This window comes from Pongo abelii, chromosome 15 (genome assembly GCF_028885655.2).
Source record: "Pongo abelii isolate AG06213 chromosome 15, NHGRI_mPonAbe1-v2.0_pri, whole genome shotgun sequence".
NCBI classification, from domain to species: domain Eukaryota; kingdom Metazoa; phylum Chordata; class Mammalia; order Primates; family Hominidae; genus Pongo; species Pongo abelii.
This window is the reverse complement of record NC_072000.2, coordinates 80,926,071-80,948,872: the sequence shown is the minus strand read 5'-3', so window position 1 is coordinate 80,948,872 and position 22,802 is coordinate 80,926,071. Positions and strand designations below refer to the sequence as shown.

The 22,802-nt window shown below is 42.3% G+C and overlaps 1 long non-coding RNA gene and 1 pseudogene across 3 annotated transcripts in view; both read left to right on the top strand.

Annotated features, from left to right (window-relative positions):
• The window catches only part of LOC129049939 (uncharacterized), a 142,370-nt gene that overhangs the window by 12,037 nt on the left and 107,531 nt on the right, over positions 1-22,802 (top strand). The window lies entirely within an intron of this gene.
• LOC100443070 (histone H1.8-like) lies at positions 3,300-4,126 on the top strand (annotated as a pseudogene).

Below are 22,802 nucleotides of genomic sequence, written 5' to 3'. Positions count from 1 at the left end.
GAAGGAAAGAAAGAAACAGAAAAAGAGAGAGACAGAGAGAAAAAGATAGAGAGTTATAAAATGGAGGTGGCGGCCAGTCTAAAAAACCATTCGCAGTTCTTTAGCTTCAGGTTTGTGAGGCTGAATTGGGATCCCAGGAGTATGGGCCTGCCCCTGCACCAGGAGGGCTGAGTCCTGACCCTGCCCCTCCAACCCCTGCCAGCCCCCTGCCTCAGGCACAGAAGCAATTCCTGGAAGCAAAGCAGAAACTCATCCAGGTAAAAAAAATAACATTCGGGACTCATCAGTTTGCGGGGATATTTTTCTTTTGAAAAACTCTAAATTCTCATAAACAGAACTAAAAGACAAACGGCAAACAAGAAAAAGCTGTCTGCACAAATATGACAAAATGGTTATCAATCCATGAGGGCAGCACTAAAATTGAATGGGGAAAAACAGCAGTGGACTATAATTTATAGAAGAAATAAAAATGCCATTCAGCTACAAAAAAGATTCACCCTCTCTAGTAATCAGAGAAATACATATTAAAATAAGACATAATTTTTATCAATCAAATTGACAAATGTTTATAAATAAAATGTAGTGTGTACAGTGACAAAAGTACTCAGACAATTTTGTCAGAATGTGAACTGGTATTATCTTTCTGGAAAGACACCTGGCAATATTAATCTATCTAGAGCTCTTAATTTTATTTATTTTAGAGACAGGGTCTCTGTCACCCAAGCTGGAGTGCAGTGGCGCAATCATGTAAACTCAAACACCTGGGCTCAAGAGATCCTCTTGCCTCAGCCTCCCAGGTAGCCAGGACTACAGGTAGGTACCACCATGCCTGGCTAATTTTGGTACGGACAAGGCCCAGGCTGATCTCAAACTCCCGGCCTCAAGTGATTCTTTCGCTTGGGTCTCCTGAGGAGCTGGGATTATAGCATTTTGCCACCACAGCCAGCCTTATCTAGAGCTTTTTAAAGGGTCTCCACATCAGCCTAGTAACTCCATGTCTCAGAATCTTTCCTAAGGAAACAATTAGCCACTCAAGTGAGGATGTTCATCATGGGATTGTCTGATAGCAAAAAAAATCAAAAGTAGGGCTGGGCATGGTGGCTCACACCTATAATCCCAGCACTTTGGGAGGCCGAGGCAGGTGGATCACCTGAGGTCAGGAGTTCGAGATCAGCCTGGCCAACATGGTAAAACCCCATCTCTACTAAAAATACAAAAATTTAGCCAGGCATGGTGGCGGGTGCCTGTAATCCCAGCTACTCAGGAGGCTGAGGCAGGGGAATCTCTTGAACCTGGAAGGCGGAGGTTGCAGTGAGCTGAGGTGGCGTTGCCAGCTGGGCAACAAGAATGAAACTCCATCACACACACACGAAAAGAAACAGGGTCTTACAGATGTGATTAAGATTCTTGTGATGGGAAGATTATCCTGGATTATTTGGGTGGGCCCTAAATGCCATCAAAGTGTTCTTCAAAGATGGAGGCAGAGGGAGATTTGACACAGAGGAGGCGGCAGCAATGTGAGCACAGAGGAAGAGATTGGAGCGATGTGGCCATAAGCTGAGGATGCAGCCACCCCCAGAAGCTAGAAGAGGCACAGGACGGATTCTCCCTTCCAGCCTCTGGAGAATGCTCCGCCCTGCTCACACCTTGAATTTGGCCCAGTGATAAGGATTTCAGACTCCTGGCCTCCAGGACTGTGAGAGAAGAGATGACTGCTTTTTTTTTTTTTTTTTTTTGAGACGAAGTCTCGCTCTTGTCCCACAGGCTGGAGTGCAATGGCACAATCTCAGCTCGCTGCAATCTCCACCTCCCGGGTTCAAGTGATTCTCCTGCCTTGGCCCCCCGAGTAGCTGGGATTACAGGCATGCACCACCATGCCCGGCTAAGTTTTGTATTTTTAGTAGAGATGGGGTTTCACCATGTTGGCCAGGCTGGTCTCAAACTCCTGACCTCAGGTGATCACCCGCCTCGGCCTCCCAAGGTGCTGGGATTACAGGCGTGAGCCACCGCACCTGGTCAGATGACTGCTGTTTTAAGCCACCAAGCTGTGGTAATTTTTGAAGACAGCCACAGGAAATAAACACGTCCTCCAGATACAGGGAATCTGACATCTGACGTGTTCCCTGACATGTTCCCGTGGTAAGGCCAGTGACCGATCTCCCTCCTTCCTGCCAGCTCCTGCCTCCGCTTCTCTTTTGTGCCCTAGATGAGCCTCTGTGATGAGGGGGAAAGATGAAGACATGTCTACACCGGGAGGGACGGGATGGTAGCGAGGAGGGTAGGGAGCACACGTCTCCAGGTTTGTATTGGTTCGTGCAACCCGAGAAGTGAGTTCTCTTTTTTTTCCTTGTATCCACACATACACATTCAGGGAAAGATTCTGATTGGTCTTCTTGGGTCTAGTAATCAACTCTTAAACCAATCAGTGTGGCCAGGGCTAGGGCCCAGCACTCTGATTGGCAGCCTCAACAGAATCCCATGGACTCTGAGAAAGGACATCACCCCCAAAACAGCAGATGAAAGGGATGTTGGGCAAAGCAGCAGAAATAGTGAAAAATCTGTATTTGCTCTATAAACAGAACACTGGGCTGGGCATGGTGGCTCACACCTGTAATCCCAGCACTTTGGGAGGCCGAGGCGGGTGGATCACCTGAGGTCAGGAGTTGAAGACCAGCCTGACCAACATGACGTCTCTACTAAAAATACAAAAATTAGCCAGGTGTGATGGTGCATGCCTGTAATCCCAGCTACTCGGGAGGCTGAGGCAAGAAGATCGCTTGAACCTGGGAGGCAAAGGTTGCAGTGAGCCGAGATCACTGCCACTGCACTCTAGCCTGGGCGACAGAGAAAGACTGTCTCAAAAAAAAAAAAAAAAAAAGAAAAAAGAACATTGTGGTCTTTCATAAGCTTTCCTAGAATCCCTCTGAGTTTTCAAATCATAGGCAGGATCATAGATTGTTAGAATGTGAGGTAATAGCAAAGGTCATCTGGTCCAATACCCTCATTTTACTAGGAAACCGAGGCCCAAGGCAGGAGAGTAACTTTCCCTAAGGTCACACAGCTAGTAAGCTGCAGAGCTGGGGCAGGATCTAGTTCCAATTCATGGCCAAGTGCTCTTTTAGCTTCTCTGTCCCCATCAGCGGTTAGCACGCTACCTACCCTCCAGCACCTGCTACCCTGAATCGGGCCCAGGGTCTGGAATGGGGAGGGTGGCTGGCTTTCTGAATCCCCAGAACAGGCCAAGCCTCCTTCTCTTCTGCCCTCCTCTACTCCAGCCTAGCAGGCTGGGACACAAGACACTCTGTCTGGAAGGGCTGGAAGAACTGGCTCTCCTGGGGACATCCTCCACTTCAAGTACCTACTGAAGCAGGCCCTGGCCACCAGCGTGTACCTCAGCCTCCTCGCCAGGCCCCTCAACCCCAAGGCTGGGGGGCTGCTGGCAGCTTCAAATTCATTCCCAAGTACAAGATGAAAATTCAGTCTAGGGAGATGCCCCTCCCCCGGACAGCCCCCAGAACAGCTAATGAGGCCAGGGGAAAGGGCCCCAAGAAACCAGGTGAGGCAAAGAAGGACCCTGCCAACTCGGGCAAGGTGAAAAAGGCAGCCAAGAAGCCAGCAGAGCTGCCGATGTCTCCTCCCAAATTAGATACAGCCAAGGAGAAGCCTCCCTGCCCAGCAAGGCAGTGAGGCTGAGGACACTAAGGCAAAGCTGGGCAAGGCCCCCCACAAAGCCAAAGCCATGTAGGCCTCTTCCTGTGCCAATGGGCTCAGCAAGAAGTCAAAGGCCAAAGGCAGCAGGAGCAGCTAAGGAGACGCTGAGGCTCACAGGAATATCAAAGCTGGGAGTAAGAGTTCACAACCCACAACCAGGAAGGTCAAGAATGGTGCTGCTTCTCCCAACAAAAAGAAGGTGGTGGCCAAGGCTGAGGCCCCTAAAAGGGCAGCTGCCCAGGGTGCTGGGCAGGGGCCAAACACCAAGGCAGCTTCTCCTGCTAGGGGCAGTGGGTCCAAGGTGGTGCCTGCACACCTGACCAGGAAGACAGAGGCCTCCAAGGGCCTGAGAAAGCCTGGGTTGTCCATCAAGTCCTCATCATCCAAAGTGTTCAGTCAGAGGGCTGAGGCCTAGCGCCGGGGTGGAAATGGAGAGAGATTGAGCCTGTGCCCTAGTTTTTATTCCCCAACAAACCCACTGCTCTATTTATTTAATTGTAAGCTATTTATCAATAAAGACTTTTATTTTTTTTCCCACCCCTTGCCCCCAGAAAGAAGCCCAGGGCAGGAGAGTAGCTTTCCCCAAGGTCACACAGCTGCAGTTGGGGCAGGATCTAATTCTGATTCATGGCCCAGTGCACTTTCTTCTTCTCTGTCTTCTTGGGTCAGGTGTCTCTGTGTCTGTCAGCAGACCTCTGGTCCCTGCTATCCTGAAAGGTGTTTTTGTCTCTCTTCCTCACTCCACCTCCCCATCTGGGAAGACACAGATGTGTTCCAGAAAAATGCACTAAGATCCAGCATTTCAGCTCCAGTTGTGCCACTCTTATGATGTGATTTTTAGCCCCAGTTTCATTACCTATCAATTAGGGACAAGAATTTTTACTGGAAAGCATCATTCTGAGGACAATGCGGATGTATCTGAAATTGCCGTCCCTGTGACTATAATAATATTCCATACACAGTTGTCAAGTTTGCAATTACAGGCAATGACTTGACTTAGATTCCCTAAGATTGTCTGTTTGCAGGGCCTCAGCCCATTGAAATGAATTTTCTTTGCTACTTACCTAGTTTCAGGCCATCTGTAACTTTGTCCTTCCTTTCTCCAAGTCCATGTGTTAACTGAACTTTTCTGCACCTAATCATTTTTTTTGATGTTGATCAAGATCAAACCAGATCAAAATGCTATTTTGCAGCTTTTTTCTGTCTGCTACTCCTTCCTCTGTGTCCCCATCCAATAAAGAAACAACACTTTACTTTATTCTCCTCTTTTTTTTGCAATATCTTTGATGACTGTTTTTCTGAGCCTAATATGTACTCAGTTCATACATTGTTTCAGTTTTTGCGTTGGTTTTCTGTTTTTTTCTCCCTAAGGTTTCAGCAGTGTTATCATTTTTTTTTTCTGGCAAAAAAGCTTACATTATAAAAAAGGGAGAGATCATTTCTGAAGTATTACATTGCTTACAGCAATGCATGGTTCATGGAAAACAAACATTAATTTACAATGGTGACAGTTAATTCTGGGATTTTTCGTTCTTGTGACTTCACTCACTCAAACTTGAATCGACACAACAGTTTTGTTGGTCTGATTTAAGAAAGGAATATATTCTAGTTTGATATTCTACTTGCTTGGTCAGGAATTCTTAGATATGACGCTAAGAGCATGATTCATGTAAGAAATGGTTAATAAATTGGACTCCATCAAAATAAATTTGCTCTGCAAAAGACCCTGTTAAAATAATAATAATAATAATAAACAGGCCACAGATTGGGAGAAAATATTTGCAAACTACATATAGGACTAGTATCTATAGTATGTATTTTAAAACCCTCAAACTGTAACAGTAAAAAAGTCAACAATTTAATCAGAAAATGAGCAAAAGACATGAAGAGACATTTCACTGAAAAAGATATGCAGATGGAAAATAAGAACATGAAAAGATGTTCAATAGCACTGGCCTCAGGGAAATGCAAATTAAGGCCACAATGAGAAATTACTACACATCTATCGGAACAGCTCAAATGCAAATAAGTGACAATATCAAATCCTGGTGAGGATGCAGAGAAACTGGATCTTCTATATATGGCTGGTGGGAATGTGAAATTGTATAGCCACGCTCGAAAATACTTGATCAGTTTTTTAAAAAACCAAACATATACTTACCATATGACCCAGAAATAGCACTTCTGGGCATTTATCCCAGAGAAATACAAACTTATGTCTGTTAGCAGCAGAATGTATCTGAGTCATGTGGCACCAAAGTATGTTACCAACCACAAATCCATACAGGTCTGCAGCAACCTCAATTCTTGCCTCCTCAGAAGGAAGAATTCAATGGAGAGGCATAAGGAGGGAGAGACTGAGGCGAGTTTTAGAGCAGGAGTGAAAATTACTGAACAGCTTTAGAGCAGGAATGAAGCGAAGTAAAGTACACTTGGAAGAGGGCCAAGCAGGCGACTAGAGAGATCCAGTGCACTGTTGGACCTTTGACTTGGAGTTGTATACCTTGGCATGCGTTCAGGGTCTTCGCTGGCTTTTTTCCTGATTCTTCCCCTGTGGTGAGCTGTAAGCATGTGTAGTGGCCTGGTAGCACTTGGGAGGGGGCGCACATGCAGTGTGTTTGCTGGAGTTGTACGCATGCTCACTTGAGGCGTTCTTCCCTTATCAGTCTAGCATTCCTAGAGTTAAACTCTGCCATTTTGCCTCTTAGTGCACATGCTTGAGCCCACTCGCCCAATTCTGGAGATCTTACCAGGAAGCTGCTGATCACCAGTTTCAGGTTTTTTCTATCTGTTGGGACACTGCCTTTCCCTGGGGCAAGCTGTGACGAAATATTATTTTAGAGAGACAGCTGGCAACTGCCTAATGATCGCCTGATGGATGCCTGACATTCCTGGTGTGTGTGTGATGGGGGGAACTCTCTCCTGCCTTGCTTATGTCTGACTAGCTACCTACTGTAACATGTCCACACAAAAACCTGTATATGATTGTTCATGGTTCCTTTATTTTTATAGCCAAACCTGGAGACGATCGCTGATTCTAAACTCCATATGGAAGTGTAACATAACTAGAACAGCTCAGATAATTTTGAAAAAGAAGAATAATGTTGGAGGACTTATATGACTTGACTTAAAGCTTAGTATATAAAGTGGCATTATTTACTGAAGATGTCTGGCATCCAAGCAAAATTTACTAAGCATGCAAAGAAGCAAGAAAATATGACCCAAAACAACATATTGATAAACTAAACTTTATCAAAAAAATTTCTGCTTTTCAAAATATACTGTTAAGGAAATGAAAAATAAAGCCAGACTGGGAGAAAACATTTGCAAATCATGTATCTGATAAAAGCCTGTAGCTAGATTACTTAATGAACCCTCAAAGCTCAATAATAACAAGTCAGGCATGGTGGTGTGCACGGGCAATCCCCAGCTATGTGGGAGGCTGAGGTGAGAGGATCACTTGAGCCTGGGAGTTCCAGTCCAGGCTGAGCAACATAACAAGACCCTATCTCTGAAAAAAGCAAAACAAAACAAAAAATCAACTCAGTGGTAACAAAACAAACAATAAAAATATGGGTAGAAAATTGGACATATATTTCACCAAAGATATACGGATGACAAACACATGAAGAGATTGTCAACGTCATTAGTTATTAAGGAAATGTAAATTAAAATGTCAATGAGATACCACCACACCTCTTAGAGTGGCTAAAATTAGAAAGTATTGATAAGAATGTGGAGCAACTGGAAATCTCAGACCTGGTGAGGAATGTAAAATGGTACAACCACTTTGGAAAGCAGCTATACAGTTTGTAAAACTTTACACATACACTTAGAATATAATCCAGCCCCATTTCCCTCCTGTTTATTCAAGGGAAATGAAAGCCTATGTGCATACAAACATTTGCATATAAATGTTTGCTGCTGGTTTGTTTATAATAGCTTAAAATTGGAAAAAATTCAGATGGCCACAAACAAGTGTGAGTGGATAAAAAAACCTGTGGCATATTTATGATAGACTACTACTCAGCAATAAAAGGAGAAAAAGATCACAAAGGGGTATGAGGAAGCTTTGGAGGTGATGACTATGTTGATTATCTTGATTGCAGTGATAGGTTCACAGATGTGTACATGTGTCTAAACATATCAAACTCTTTATGTATTAGCAGTTTATTATAACTCAACTATAGCTCAGTAAAACTTAAAGAACAAACAAACAAGTAAACTTCAGAGAATGTGTCACCACAAAACCTGAAACAAAGCAAAAGGTATTTTTCCAGAAGAAGCTCAGAGATGTCAGAAGGAATAAAGAACAATGAAAATGATAACTAGTGGATAAATCTAAATAAATATTGACATCATAATAATAGAACTTATTCATTTTGAAGTATATATGGAATTAAAATACATTACAACAATGGCCTATAAATCAGGAGGGGGAATGGATTTAAAAGGTTCTGAAGTTCTTGCATTTATCCAAGAAGAGACAAATTTAACAGTTAATAATAACAGACAAATTCATAGGAGAATCAATATTGTCAAAATGTTCATACTACTCAAGTGATGTACAGATTCAATGCAATCTCATCAAAATTCCAATGGCTTTTTTTTTTTTACAGAAATAGAAAAAATAATCTTAAAATTGGTATGAAACCACAAAAGACACCAAATAGCCAAAGTAATCTTGAACAGAAACAAAGCTGGAGGCTTCACACTTTCTGATTTCAAATCATATTGCAAATCTATAGTAATCAAGTAGTTTGGCACTGGCATAAAAACAGACTCATAGATCAATGGAACAGGATAGAAAGTTCAGGAATAAACACATGCATATGTGATCAACTAATATTTGACAAAGGTAGCAAGAATATATAATGGAGAGAGGATAGTCTCTTCAATAAATGGTTTTGGGGAAACTGGATATCCACTTGAAAAATCAAACAAACCAAACACAATGGAATCAGATTCTTATCTCACACCATACACCAACAATCAACTATAAATGGATTAAAGGTATAGACTTAAGACCTAAAAATATAAGATCCTTAAAAGAAAACATAGGGGAAAATCTCCGGTGGTCTTGGCAATGATTTTTGGATATGATACCAAAAGCAGGCAATAAAAACAAAAATAAACAAATGGGACTACATCGAACTAAAAGTTTCTACACAGCAAAAGAACCAGTCAACGAAATGACATGACAGCTCACATAATGGGAGAAAATATTTGCAAACGATATATCTGATAAGGGGTTAATATCCAAAACATATAAAGAACTTACTCAACTCAGTAGAAAAAACCCTCAAATAACCGCATTTTAAAATGGGCAAAGACTAGCCTGGGAAACATGGTGAAAGCCCGTTTCTACAAAAACACAAAGATTAGCTGGGCATAGTGGTGCACACCTGTGGTCCCAGCTACTTGGGAGGCTTAGGTGGAAAGATCACTACACTTCAGCCTGGGTGACAGAGTGAGACCCTGTCTCAAAAAAGAAAAAAAAGGAAAAATTAAAAAAAAAATGGGCAATTGATATTTTTCTGAAAATGACATACAAATGGCTAACAGATACATAAAAAAGGTGGTCAATATCTCTAATTATCAGGGAAATACAAATCAAAACCACAAGGAGATATTGCCTCAAACTTGTTAGGATGGCTACTATTAAAAAGTCAAAGGATAACAAGTGTTGGTGAGGATGTGGAGGAAAGGGAACCCTTCTCCATTCTTGTGAGAATGTAAATTGGTACAGTCATACGGAAAACAGTACAGAGGTTCCTCAAAAAGTTAACGATATAATTATCATATGATCCAGCATTTCTACCACTGGATATGTATTCACAGAAAATAAAATCACTATATCAAAGAAATATTTGCACTCCTATGTTCACTGCAGCATTATTTATAATAGCCAAGATATGGAAACAAACCAAGTATCCATCAATGGATGAATGGATTTTTAAAATGTGATATATATATATGTGTACATATATACACATATATATCACATTTTAAATGAAATATATCACATTTAGATGAAATAAGCTAGGCACAGGAAGACAAACATTGCATGATTTCACTTGTAGAACTCAGAGACACAGTACAATGATGGTTTCCAGGAGAGAGAGGTGGGGGAAATGGGAAATGCTGGTCAAAAGGTGCAAATTTGCAGTTTAAGATGAATTAGTTCTAGATACCTAACATATAGCATAGTGACTATAATTAATACTAACATTTTACTTAAATATATACAATTTTTGTCAATCATACCCTCTAAAGCTGAAAAAAGGAAAATAAATAGACTGAGAAAAAAAGGATGAATCAAGAAAGCATGTTGTAATCCTTATTGTCAGTAGGACATTAGCAAATAAGACATAAGCAGAAATGTGAACAGCACCTGTGCATTCAGTCTTTCTTATTGCTGTAGAGACCCTTGCCATGGCTGCGGTGTGACGAAGCCCTGTTGGCTTGTCTTTCAATGATAGATGTAGGGCTCAATTGTCTCTATGCCCCAAGGGCCAGCCAGGTAAGCATTGGAAACAAGTCATCCAGCTGACCAGCAGCTGGCCATAGAAGCATGAGTGAGCCCAGCCCACACCAGCAGATGAACCTACTGGCTAAATCCAGCCCAAATTGTGGATCCACAAAATTCTGAGCTGAACAAATGATTGTTGTTTTAAGCCACTAAATTTTGAGGTGGTTTGTTATACAACAGGAGCTGATTGATGGAGAAATTGACACCTATAAGTGGGGTGCTGCTGAACTAACAACCTAAAACATAAGCCATTGTCTTTAGGACTGGGTGACAAACAGAGGATAGAAAAGCAGCGAGGGAACTATTTCCAAAGCTTGGAAAATTTGCAAGTAAACAGTTGTGGAGGCTGGAATGTAATGAAGAAAAACTGCTCTAGAAGGCTGGGAAATTGAGGATCTGTGTTGAATAGTAGTAACATTTGACAAAGCTGTTGTTGCCCATGGTAACTGTATAATAAAAAATAGATCTAATAAACTCGTGGACATTGGCAAGGTGATTTCCGGGAAGAATGTTGAAAGTGGTTTAGAATGTTTTAGCTGCCTGTGATAAGGTATGGGAAGAGAGAGATCAGCTAAAGAAAGAATTGTTCAGTTTGCAACAACAGTTGAATAACTATAGAGAAGTCAGAAAGTAATGGGTTGAAAACCAGAACTACTACTTAATTCTGGTCCTTCAAGCCAGTAAATTATTTTCAAAGTAAGTAATGGCCTCAGGGTAAAGAATTAGTAAAGAGTGTAACTATGGGATCCTTAGATAAAACCTTGAAAAGATTTATGGTGGCTCCTAGTAGATCCTCTCAACTAGATAAAAGGGATTTAGTTTGCCAAAATTAGCAAGAGGCCATCTAGGAAAGAATTTCAAATGTGGCTCTATGGCATGAAGCTGACCAGAATCAGATAAACTGGAAACCCACAAAGTCTTTATGAGAACTGCATTGGCAAAAGCACTGCTGGCTAGGACTAAAAGGCTCTGAGATAATTTGAAATACTATACTTTAATACAAACTAATTCTAGCTATATGCATTAACACAGATGATGACCAGTTAGGCTTATCGTAAGAATGCAAAGTTGGTTTAATGTTAGACCACTGAATAAGATAATGCATTATATTAACAGATTAAAGGTGGAATAAACATACAATTTTTTTAAGTGAAGAACTGTTGGCAATATTAAAAATTAGATCATGATAAAAAAGTTTTAGCAAACGACAGATAGAAGGAATCATCTTTAACCTAACAGAGGAAAATTAATTATATATTTTCGAAAAGTACAAAGCATACTTAATGGTAAAATGTTGAAAGCATTCTCTTTAAGGTCAGGAATTAGACTTAAATGTTAGTTACCATCACTTACATACAATATCATATTAGAAGTCATAATAATTGTGGTAAGATAAGAAAAACATGTATATACAATTTGAAAAAAAGCTACCACCATTTTGAAATGATATAGATGTCTCAGATACAAATTTGGAATTAATAAGAGTATTTAGCACAGTTAATGGACACAAAATCAATATTCAAGCCAATTGCATTCAGCAACAATCCAAGAGTTCCTCTTGCACGAGACATATTTACCAGGAGTCTTATAGAAGAATTTTCATTATGTTTTTGTTTATAATAACAAAAATGGAAAAGAATGGAATAGTTATCAATGGTAAAATAGCTCTGTACATTAGGATATGTTCATACAACAGAAAACTATATATCACTAAAAACTGATAAAACTGTAACTATGTATATGAACAGAGATCATTCTCAAAAACATGTCAAGTAAAAAAATCATGTCTCAGAATAATAATACTGTATTATCCCATTTACATAAAATTCAAAACCAGACAAACCAAAAAAGTATGTATTAATAGTTTAGTGACATATATACAGGAAGAAAATTAAAAGTAAAAACAAAGGAATGAAAAACAAAACATTTGAGGTCAGAGAGGAACTTCAAAGATGTGGAAGCTGTTCTATTTCTTAGGCTGGGTGGTGGGTTCACAGGTGTTTACTATTTTTAAATAGTACGTATACATCATTTATATTATTTTCTGTATGATACATCATATAATTTGAAAGTTTTAAGAAATATTTAGTCTATGGGACATTTCCCCTATGAAGCTTTCACAAAACCGACTTTCCAAAGGAACAGGTGGGTACGCCTTTTATTTATGTTCCCACAGATTCACCTCTTTTAAAACTTGTAGCAAATTATCCATCACTGTATACTTGTTGGTGTTCCCACCTAAATGGCGAGATCTTTGAAGACAAGAATTACTTTTGTTATAAATAAAGTTTTGGTGCTGCAAAAGAAATAGCACTTGAATATAAAATTTTCTTTTTTACTTCTCAGCAAGGCAATTTACTTCTATAGAAGGGTGTGCCCTCACAGATGGAGCAGTGGTGAGTGCACACCCGAACAAGGGAGGGGAAGGGGGTCTTATTCCTGACACATGTGGCCCCTGCTGCTTTGTCATTCTCCTATTGGTTAGGGTTAGTCCGCACAGGCTAAACTAATTCCGATTGGCTAATTTAAAGAGAGTGACGGGGTGAGTGGTTTGGCAGGAAAAATGATTATGGCAGAGCAGGAAATCGGAATGAGTCAGGGTGGAGAATAAGCAGGTAATTGGAATGAGTCAGGGTGGAGCAGGTGATTGAAAAGGTTGCTTTACAAGGAAGTTAAGTTTAAAAGTACAAGGCAAAGAATTCAACATACTGACATATTGATTCTTTGAAGAGAAATTTAGAACTCATGTCTATAACAATCTTCTTATTTATCTTAGTAGCCTTGGCACTTAGCACATGGTCTGGTTAATAGTATATGCTAATAAAGATTTCTTTTAGGGTAAGGAGGGGATTAATTGTTGCTGAAAGGTGGTAAACCATACATATCCTAATGCACACACATATACACAGCTTATTTTCCTTTCAGATTTGTCTTACATTGCAGTCTAGTAATTTTCCAATTCTTGTTTTTTTGTTTTTGTTTTTGTTTTGAGATGGAGTTTCCCTCTGTTCAAGCTGTAGTGCAGTGGTGCGGTTTCAGCTTACTGCAGCCTCTGCCCCCAGGTTCAGGAGATTCTCGTGCCTCAGCCTCCAGAATAGCTGATGTTACAGGAAAGTGGTCTCATTCCAGACCACAAGAGAGGGTTCTTCAATCACGCACAAGAAGCAATTCAGGGGGAGTCCACGGTGCAAAACAAAAGTGAGTTTATTAAGAAAGTAAAATGGTTAAAATGTTACAGGAAAGGAGTCCCCATCTACATCCCAAGAAAGGGTTCTCGGATCTCGCACAAGAAAGAATTCAGGGTGATTCTGCAGTGCAAAGTGAAAGCAAGTTTATTAAGAAAGTAAAGGAATAAAAGAATGGCTACTCCATAGACAGAGCAGCCCCGAGGGCTGCTGGTTGCCCATTTTTATGATTATTTCTTGATGATATGCTAAACAAGGGGTGGATTGTTCATGCCTCCCCTTTTTAGACAATACAAGGTAACTTCCTGATGTTGCCATGGCATTTGTACACTGTCATGGTACTGATGGGAGTGTAGCAGTGAGGACATGCAGAGGTCACTCTCATGGCCATTTTGGTTTGGTGGGTTTTGGCCGGCTCCTTTACTGCAAACTGTATTATCAGCAAGGTCTGTATGACCTCTATTTTGTGCTGACCTCCTATCTCATCCTGTGACTTAGAATGCCTTAACCATCTGGGAATGCAGCCCAGTAGGTTTCAGCCTTGTTTTACCCAGCTCCTATTCAAGATGGAGTTGCTCTGGTTCACACACCTCTGACAAAAGAACAGCTACTCCATAGACAGAGTAGGGCATTCCTGAAAGTAAGAGGAGGAACACGTCCACCCTAGGTACAATGCTGGTATATATAGGATAAAAAAGATCCTGGGGAGATGTGCTCTGCTACAAGGGTTTGTGATAGAGGATTAATTTTCTTAATGACAGTATTTTGCAAGAATCGATATTATCATATTATCTTTAAAGCAAAATTAGGAATGTCTTTGTTCCCAAGATATCAGGATATTAGGATACTCTCAAGTCTGGGTCTGTTCAGTAAACATGATAAATTTGTTCCTTTGACTGTAAGCATCTAGAATCTAGGAATACCTAACTTTCTGGGAATGCAGCCCAGCAAGTCCCAGCCTCATTTTCCTAGCCCTCACTCAAGATGGAGTCGCTCTAACATTAGGATTACAGGTCACCACCACCACACCCAGCTAATTTTGTATTTTTAGTAGAGACGGGGTTTCACCATGTTGGTCAGGCTTGTCTCTTAACTCCTGACCTCGAGTGATCTGCCCACCTTGGCCTCCCAAAGTGCTGGGATTACAGGCATGAGCCACCATGCCCGGCCTCAACTCTTGTTTTTATCCTAATATTTTGTTAAATTCAGAGTTTTCTTTGTGTGTGTGTGTGCGTGCACGTGTTTGTGTGTATACACCTGCATGCATGCACACAAAGGCTGAGGAAAGGAGATTGGAGGGGATGGGTGGGGAGAGTGTACAGAGGAAAAGGAGAAAGTGTAGATACTCAAAAGCAAATAATCCCGTTTCCCAGAGTAAAAGCCAGTCTTAGCAAAGCCGGGGTGTAGGTAATGTTAAACAGACCCTTGGAATTCCCCTCAGTTTGTCTTTTGGTCCCTTCCTGCCCGCTACTTTAGCCCTGCTCCCCACCCCCACCTCTCTTGTCTTGTATTTCACTCTCAAAAGACTGACATGTAAATTTCTTTTTAGATGTCAGTTGAGACCTAATGTACTCCTCCCTCATGGACATTTTCTTTTCAACAGGGGACCCCTTAAGGCAGAAAAGCTTGTAAAACTCTAGAAACACAACTCCAAAGTGCTATTTTAGGCACTGTAACAGATTGATGCAGAAGAAAAAAAAAGAAAGATTTCACTGAAAAGTATCTCCATTTCTGATTTTTCTTTTTCTTTCTTTTTTTTTTTTGAGACATAGTGTCACTTTTGTCGCCCAGGCTGGAGTGCAATGGTGCAATCTTGGCTCACTGCAACCTCCGCCTCCTGGGTTTAAGCCATTCTCCTGCCTCAGTCTCCTAAGTAATTGGGATTACGGGCACCCGCCACCATGCCCGGTTATTTTCTTTTTCTTTCTTTTTTTTTTTTTTTTTTGTATTTTTAGTGGTGATGGGGTTTCACCATGTTGGCCAGGCTGGTCTTGAACTCCTGACCTCAGGTGATCCTCCCCCCACCTCGGCCTCCCAAAGTGCTGCGATTGCAGGCGTGAGCCACCGCGCCTGGCCCATTTCTGGATTTTCTTGGAGATTGGACACTATGGCCTCACTGTGCCCATCTCCTATATGGCAACTATTGCATGGTGCTGGGAAGCAGCCACTCTTAATTTTTTTGGTTTGTTTTTCATTTTTTATTTTTATTTTAGTTTTTTGAGACATGGTCTCTCTCTGTTTCTCAGGCTGGCCCTTTAAACAGGCTGTCATCCTGAAGCTCTTCCCAGTCCCTATGACTCGCTTCATTCAAATGCATCATCTGTCTGTTGGAGTTGGTGAGTCCTTACTCTGCAGCATGCATGAAGGTGTAGGAGGGATGAGAAAAGGAGAAAGGGCATCCAAGAGAGCTCTGTGCCATGCAAGAAGCTCTTACAGATTTTCTTAAGGGGACTAGTAATTAAAAAAAAACTTCAGTGATTCACTGATTGCTGTACACTGTTGAAAGGGATCACAGAAGATTGCTTGTGGGTGTGGTAATAAAGATGTTAATGGTGATGATGGTGATGATGATGATGTGATGATGGTGAAGGCTGTCCTTGCATTGCTATAAAGAAATCCCCGAGACTGGATAATTTATAAGAAAAGAGGTTTAATTGGCTCAAGGTTCTGCAGGCTATACAGGAAGCATAGTGCTGGCATCCACTTCTGGGGAGGCCTCAGGAAGCTTTCAAATATGGTGGAAGTCACATGGTGAAAGCAGGAGTGAGAGACAGAGCAAGAGAGTGAGAGAATGAGACGCCACACACTTTTAAACAGCCAGATCTCAGGAGAACTCACTCACTACCTGGCAGACAGCACCAGAGGAATGGCACTAACCGTTGATGAGAAATTCACCCCCATAGTCCAGTCACCTCCCACCAGGTCCCACCTCCAATATTGGGGGTTACAATTCAACATGAGATTTGGGAAGAGACTCAGATATATATTCCAAACTATATCAGTGGTGGTGACGACGATGATGATGATGGTGATGAGGATAGTGTAATGATGATAATGATGATGACGATGGCTGTGATGATGATGACAGCTACAATCCAGTACCAGGCTCTGTGATGGGCACTTTAGATGCTTTGTCTCTAGTCATTAGAACAACCTTACAAAGTAGGTGGAATTATTAACCATTTTACAGTAGAGAAAACTGAGGATCCAGGGAGTTACGTATGTCAAGAGCCCCACACTTGGGAGGTCTCCAGACATGCTTTTACAGTCACATAATTCCTCTATCAATAAGAATTTTTTTGAGCATGCATGTGCCTCCTTTTCCATCTATTTATCCATAAAGCATAAATTAGTACTGTGATTGTTAGTTAATATCTCAAGACACAGAATATGCCCAGGGCAAAGTTTACTGTGAATAATAGTGGATGTAAATCCATATTTCAAAGTCTTCTTAATAATTTTTTACTCTTTTTTTTTGAGGGGTGGGTGGCAATTGCTTGTCAGATGTGATTAGATCAACATTATTTTTACCTCATCAGATGGTTGACAAAGAGCTTGTTGTGGGAGTGGGAGAAGTTTCAGCTCCGTCATTTTTCATGTCAACTTGCAGTTTGAGCTACGATTCCTAATTGTCCTCTTTGTGAGGGCAATTCAGTTAAAACTAGATAATACTGCCTGTAAATTCACTTAACCAGCCAAAGATAACTGCAATTGGCCAACATGCCAGCGCAGGCACTGCAGCTCGCTCTTTGAGGCCCCTCCCTTGCTCCTTACCCCAAGTCTCGGTGGCCCTGGAACAATGAGAGACAAACTTAATTTCCTTCTTTTTGTTTAGATTTGACAAGTGGTGCTAAAAGCTTCCGGGGGGCTGGGCGCAGTGGCTCACACCTGTAATCCCAGCACTTTGGGAGGCTGAAGCGGGCAGTTCATGAGGTCAGGAGTCCGAGACCATCCTGACCAGCATGGGGAAACCCCATCTCTACTAAAAATATAAAAAAATTAGCCAGGCGTGGTGGTACATGCCTGTAATCCCAGCCAGGCTGAGGCAGGAGAATTGCTTGAACTGGGGAGGCAGAGGTTGTAGTGAGCTGAGATTGCACCACTGCACTCTAGCTTGGGTGACAGAGCAAGACTCCATCTCGGGGGAAAAAAAAGGCTTCCAGCGTTCCAGTGCATCATCTTATGCCCCCTTTTTTGAGGCCTATGGCGGTGGTCCTAAGATCCAAATACAGGGCATTTTCTCTCTTTCTCTCTTTCTCTCTCTCTCTCTCTTTCTCTCCCCATCCCTCCTCTCTCCACCACCCTAAGACCTGTGCTCCTACCATGGTAGACTGCCTTGGTGTCAGTTTTGGTTTTCATTAGAGCAAAAATGTTTGGAACCAGGAGTCAAGGCCCACCTTATCTCTTTGTCTTTCTTTCTCTTCCTTCTCATATTTTGTTCCCTGCCAAAAGAAATATGCTGGCTTTGAATTTGAAAAAGTAAATAAATAAATAAATAAATAAATAAATAAATAAAAGCCCTTCAGTGGAATAGAAAATGTAAAGCTTTTAGGTCTTTTTTTCTAGAAAATATCTGCGTATTGCTTGACTTCTGAGATCTCCCTGATTCTGAGGGGCTCAATAGATCAATAGATGTTTGTGGAGTAAATGAAGGAAGGAGGAAAGAAAAAATGAAGGAGTGTGTTGGGGATGCCTGAGATGGTTAAGAGAAAGAGGAAAATGGAGAAATGATGGGATGGCAGGATTTGGAGATAGAACGGGGGGCTTCAGAAGTCCTCAAGCACCTACCTTTGAGAATTAAATGACGTCTAACCTTGGTCAGCATTTGGAAGGACACTTTTTGTTCAAAAAAGAAAAACGGTACAGTACACTGTGATAAGACCATTTCCTTTCTCACAGCGTCTCCTTTAATGTCAGGTCTGAAATATGAAGTCATTAGGGGATATTAAAACAGTGCTGACAAACTAATTAACAAAAGACATTACGCCGGATGGGCTCAATTTATCCTTTTTAATGGTTCTTATAAATGGGTGCCGCCAATTAAAATTAATAAAGATTTACCAGCGATTGCCCGGTGTACGTTGCTAAGAAGACCCGCTGAAGGTCGGCTTAAAGTCAGCTTTGTCAAAGTTGCAAGTTCAGCTCCTGAGCAGCAAGCCCCACAGAGTCCCTGGCTTTTTTGTTTCCCCCTGGCTGTTTCTCCTTCAGCTCCCTCCTCTCGACTTTCTATCCTTGGCTCTGAGTTGTTTGCCCAACATCTCTTCCACCCCACTGTCAGCTCAGCTCCGTCCTAGGCTGACTGAGATGCTCAACAATTAAATACATAAAGGAAAGAATAAAACACTCCTCCCAGTCTCACAGTAGCTGGTCCGATTTGTCACAATTTGCATTATGGCATTTCTGTTGTTACTTATGGAAAGTGCCTTCTGGGTTTGTTTAGCGGAGCCCATTTCTTGAGATCCACCCAGCCTGGCTTATCCTGAAACCTTCTTGGTGTCCTCAGATTCCTGAGAGATCCAACAGGATGGGTGCGTGGTCCTGAAAACGCTGTCCTGAGAGTTGTCCCAAAGCTGGAATGTGCTTTAAGTGGGTGAGGGTTTGGAGAGAGTGGTGGTGGCCATTACTCAGGGAACGTTCTGGTCATTCTCCTTTTTATCAACTGCAGATTTCTTTTATGATGCATTAGACCGTTCCTAATTGATCTCTGTCTTAATGCAAGGGATACCTGTGATGTCCACGCAGACTGGACCAGTGTTCTAAAGCACCCCCACCCCCGTCTTTCTGAACACTTCTCCAGCTCAGGGCTGAGCAGCTGCTCTGCTAGAACTCTTCTTACCCCTAGATCCAAGCTGCTTCTATCCCACAGTTAGGCCCGCCTTGGCTCTACTCAGCATCAGCCTCAAGGGTGAGTTCTTTATAACCAGCATTCAAGGAGTGGGGCCAGGTGAGCTCCTGAAAAATACCTCCTTTGTCTTTCCTGTAAACAGGGTTAAGTTCTTACCTCCTCACATCTGGATATGGTGGTTGTAGCAAGGGTTGGGGATGAGATAAAGTGGGAGGCTCCAAAGAAGTGAAATCTTAGAGGCACTTGTCCAGGGGCCACTCGTACAGCTGTCACTGGCTGCATGAGGGAGTAAAGATTCTACCTCTCTCTTCAAGCCTGGGAAGAGCCTGTGTTTGAGGGTAAGTGATAGTAAGGGAATTCCTTTAAGGCAAAAGCCAACAGGTTGGAGTCACAGGAGCCTGAAGTGTGGTTCCCAGCGCTCCCAGAATGGATCTGAAGGATACCAAATGGTCCCTTCTCCCTATGGGCTGGTCCCGTGCCCCTTGGCTTGAAGTTCTCAGGGTAGGAATCACTTGAAGGTTGCATGCCAGGTGCTGATCTTGGCTCTAGAAAACCTCATTTAATGCTGCTTCCCTGGTTCTCTTGCTGAGCTCCAGGAACTCAGGTGAGTTTGTTAGATAAACCATGTGACACCTGGTACCTTAAAGGCCTGAGGAACAGGACAGGCATGCCAACAGGGTACAAGTGGGTCAAGAGGAAGTGTGAGCCTTCTCAGCTTGAGAGGGCAAAGGAGCTAAAACCTGACTTTTCCACTTCGCAAATTACCCAGTATCTGCCTTTTCCTTGTGTGCCTTTGATACGGGATTCTGCATATAAGCTCCCTGAAAAGAGGAAGCAATCAGGACGACCAGGCAGGCACTTGGATGCAACTTCTTGAGTGAAGTCTGATGCTGGCACTGCAGTCTCCAGCAGGTCTTTGTCACACGCTCCTGTTTTAAATGGTGCCCTGGGTATCTGCTGCCATTGGACATCATCTTACCTCATAGGCTTCCTGGGAGAAGGCCGCATTTGGGATCATCCAAGGCAGGCACCGTGGAAAAACCACTGCCTGTAGAGTCAACCAGACTAGGCACCTACCACATCTGGCTGTGTGCCATTGGAGACAGCCATGTATAATGCTGAGCACATGATTACATTAAGTGCATATTGGTTCTTTTCCTAGGTTTTTTCCACGGAGAGGGTGACTTTTATGTGTTAACTTGACTGGGCCCCAAGGTACGCAGATGATGGCCAAACGTTACTCTGGTTTATCTGTGAGGGTGTTTTTGGATGAGATTAATGTTGGAATCTGTAGATTGAGTAAAGCAGATTGTCCTCCTCAGTGTGGGGGCTTCATTCAACCAGTTGAAGTCCTGAGAAAAACAAAAAGGTGGCCCTCCCACAGTGAGAAGGAATTCTCCTGTTCAACAGCATTTCGGACTTGTCAGCCTCCATAATCATGTGAGCTAATGCCTTAGAGTAAAACTATCTGTCTGTCTGTCTATCTGTCATCTTTCTTTCTTTCTATCTATCTATCTATTGCCTACTGTTTCTGTTTCTCTGAAGTACTCTTATTATGTCTGCATTTCTGTCACCTTCATCTGTTGACAATATGGGGTTAATATTGCCCTGATTCTCAGACTGTGTGGTTGGAGGGAAGTGACATTCTTGTCAAGTCAAATGGCATTGTTAAAATAATCTCAGAAAAGCTGGGTGTGGCGGCTTACGCCTGTAATCCCAGCACTTTGGGAGGTCAAGGTGGGTAGATCACTTGAGGTCAGGAGTTCGAGACCAGCCTGGCCAACATGGTGAAACCCCATCTCTACTAAAAATACAAAAAACTGGCCGGGCATGGTGGTGCGCACCTGTAATCCCAGCTACTCAGGAGACTGAGGCAGGAGAATCACTTGAACCCAGGAGGCGGAGGTTGCAGTGAGCTGAGATCACACCACTGTACTCCAGTCTAGGTGACAAGAGTGAAACTCCGTCTCAAAAAAAAAACTCAGACCCTAATTTTTCAGTGTCTCCAAAAAGGAGAGAACCATGAAGACTTGGACTTACTTTAAAAATCAGAAAAATCATAGCGCAGTGGAATATATTTGTTCCAGGTCATTCTGAGTCATAGAAACCAGAGCCGGAAAGGCTCCTGAAAGCAAGAGTTGGACCACAGGACAAGGAGAGACAGCTCTCACAGAAAGGGCAGGGTAGGTTCATTCTCACCTTGGAGGGGCTCCAGGTAGAGCAGACTCCAGCTACTTTCTCTATTACCCCTTCCCCATTTCCCACCTAATTTTCAAGTCTTCATGGAAATGTGGAAACGGGCAAGGTAGGCAGTCCCACAGCTAAGCTCCTCTGAAGGCCGTGGGGAAACCATCCATGGGCAATGAATTCACTGGAAATGTGACCTCCAGAGAACCTGACTCTCTGGGAGGCATTAGCCACACTCTTAATCATGCATTTTATTGTTTCCTTTCTAGCATTGCACAGCAAGTCACTTGTGTGACAGTATATTAGGGACGACAGAGCAAGTTAGAATAAATAGACTCTGTTCCCTCGCAGAGCCTCCTCTATCAGAAACCAGGATGCAAATGCCTTCTGAAGGCCAGAGGGGTAAAGAGTCCCTGAAGTGGACTGAAGAGATGAATTCAAAAGGAAAGAGTGTTCCAAGGAATGCCTTCAGTCCGGCCAATCTTAAACAGCAAGATACAGACACGCGAGTTAAAAATTAAAATGTTTCCCATTATAATCTTTTAGTTTTCATATTAGGGACTAATTTAATTTTAACTGTGACCCCTCCCCACTACCGACTTGTCAAATGTGATTTTAGGGTTTAATGTGAGATGACCCCCATCAGGAAGGGGTAAGGCGGGCAGTTGAAAGATCACTGGACTTAGAACCACAAGATGCCCTGGCGTTCTGTCGTTCCTCAGCTGCTGGCAGGGTGACTTTGGATAAGTAGCCCCACTTCTCTGTGTTCCGATTGCTTCAGCTTTCTGTGGTCAGTTAGGAATCACACCCCCCACTTACCACAAAAAAGACTCAAATGGGACTATGTACCCAAAAGCAATGTGTACATAAATGTGAGGAGTTAGTAGATCCCCCTTAAGGATTTCTGATCAGGAGGGAAAATGGAGTGAGACTGGGGATGTGTCCTTAGCTGGGGAAATAAGATAGCATTTATTATACTTCAGTAGTTAACAACCTTGTACATTGGACGCTTTTATCTTCTTTATACAAATGAGAAAATAAAAGTTTAATAAAGTCAAGAATTGCACATGGTCACACAACGAGAGAGTACCAATCCTTGGACCCGAGCTCATGTTTTCTGACTCCATAGCTCTTGCCCTTTCTACCGTGCTAAGCTGGCTTTAATCAGTATTCCAGAATTATCCAGTCAGCACTCTAAAGCTCAGCCCCTTCTCAGGAACTGTGGTAATGAGACAGTAGAGACAAACAAATTGAGGGCCCCAGCGTCTATTGCCTATTTATAGCCCTGTGGACTTATGTGAGGGAAACTGTCATATATTTGTTGTTAATTCATCCATCCATC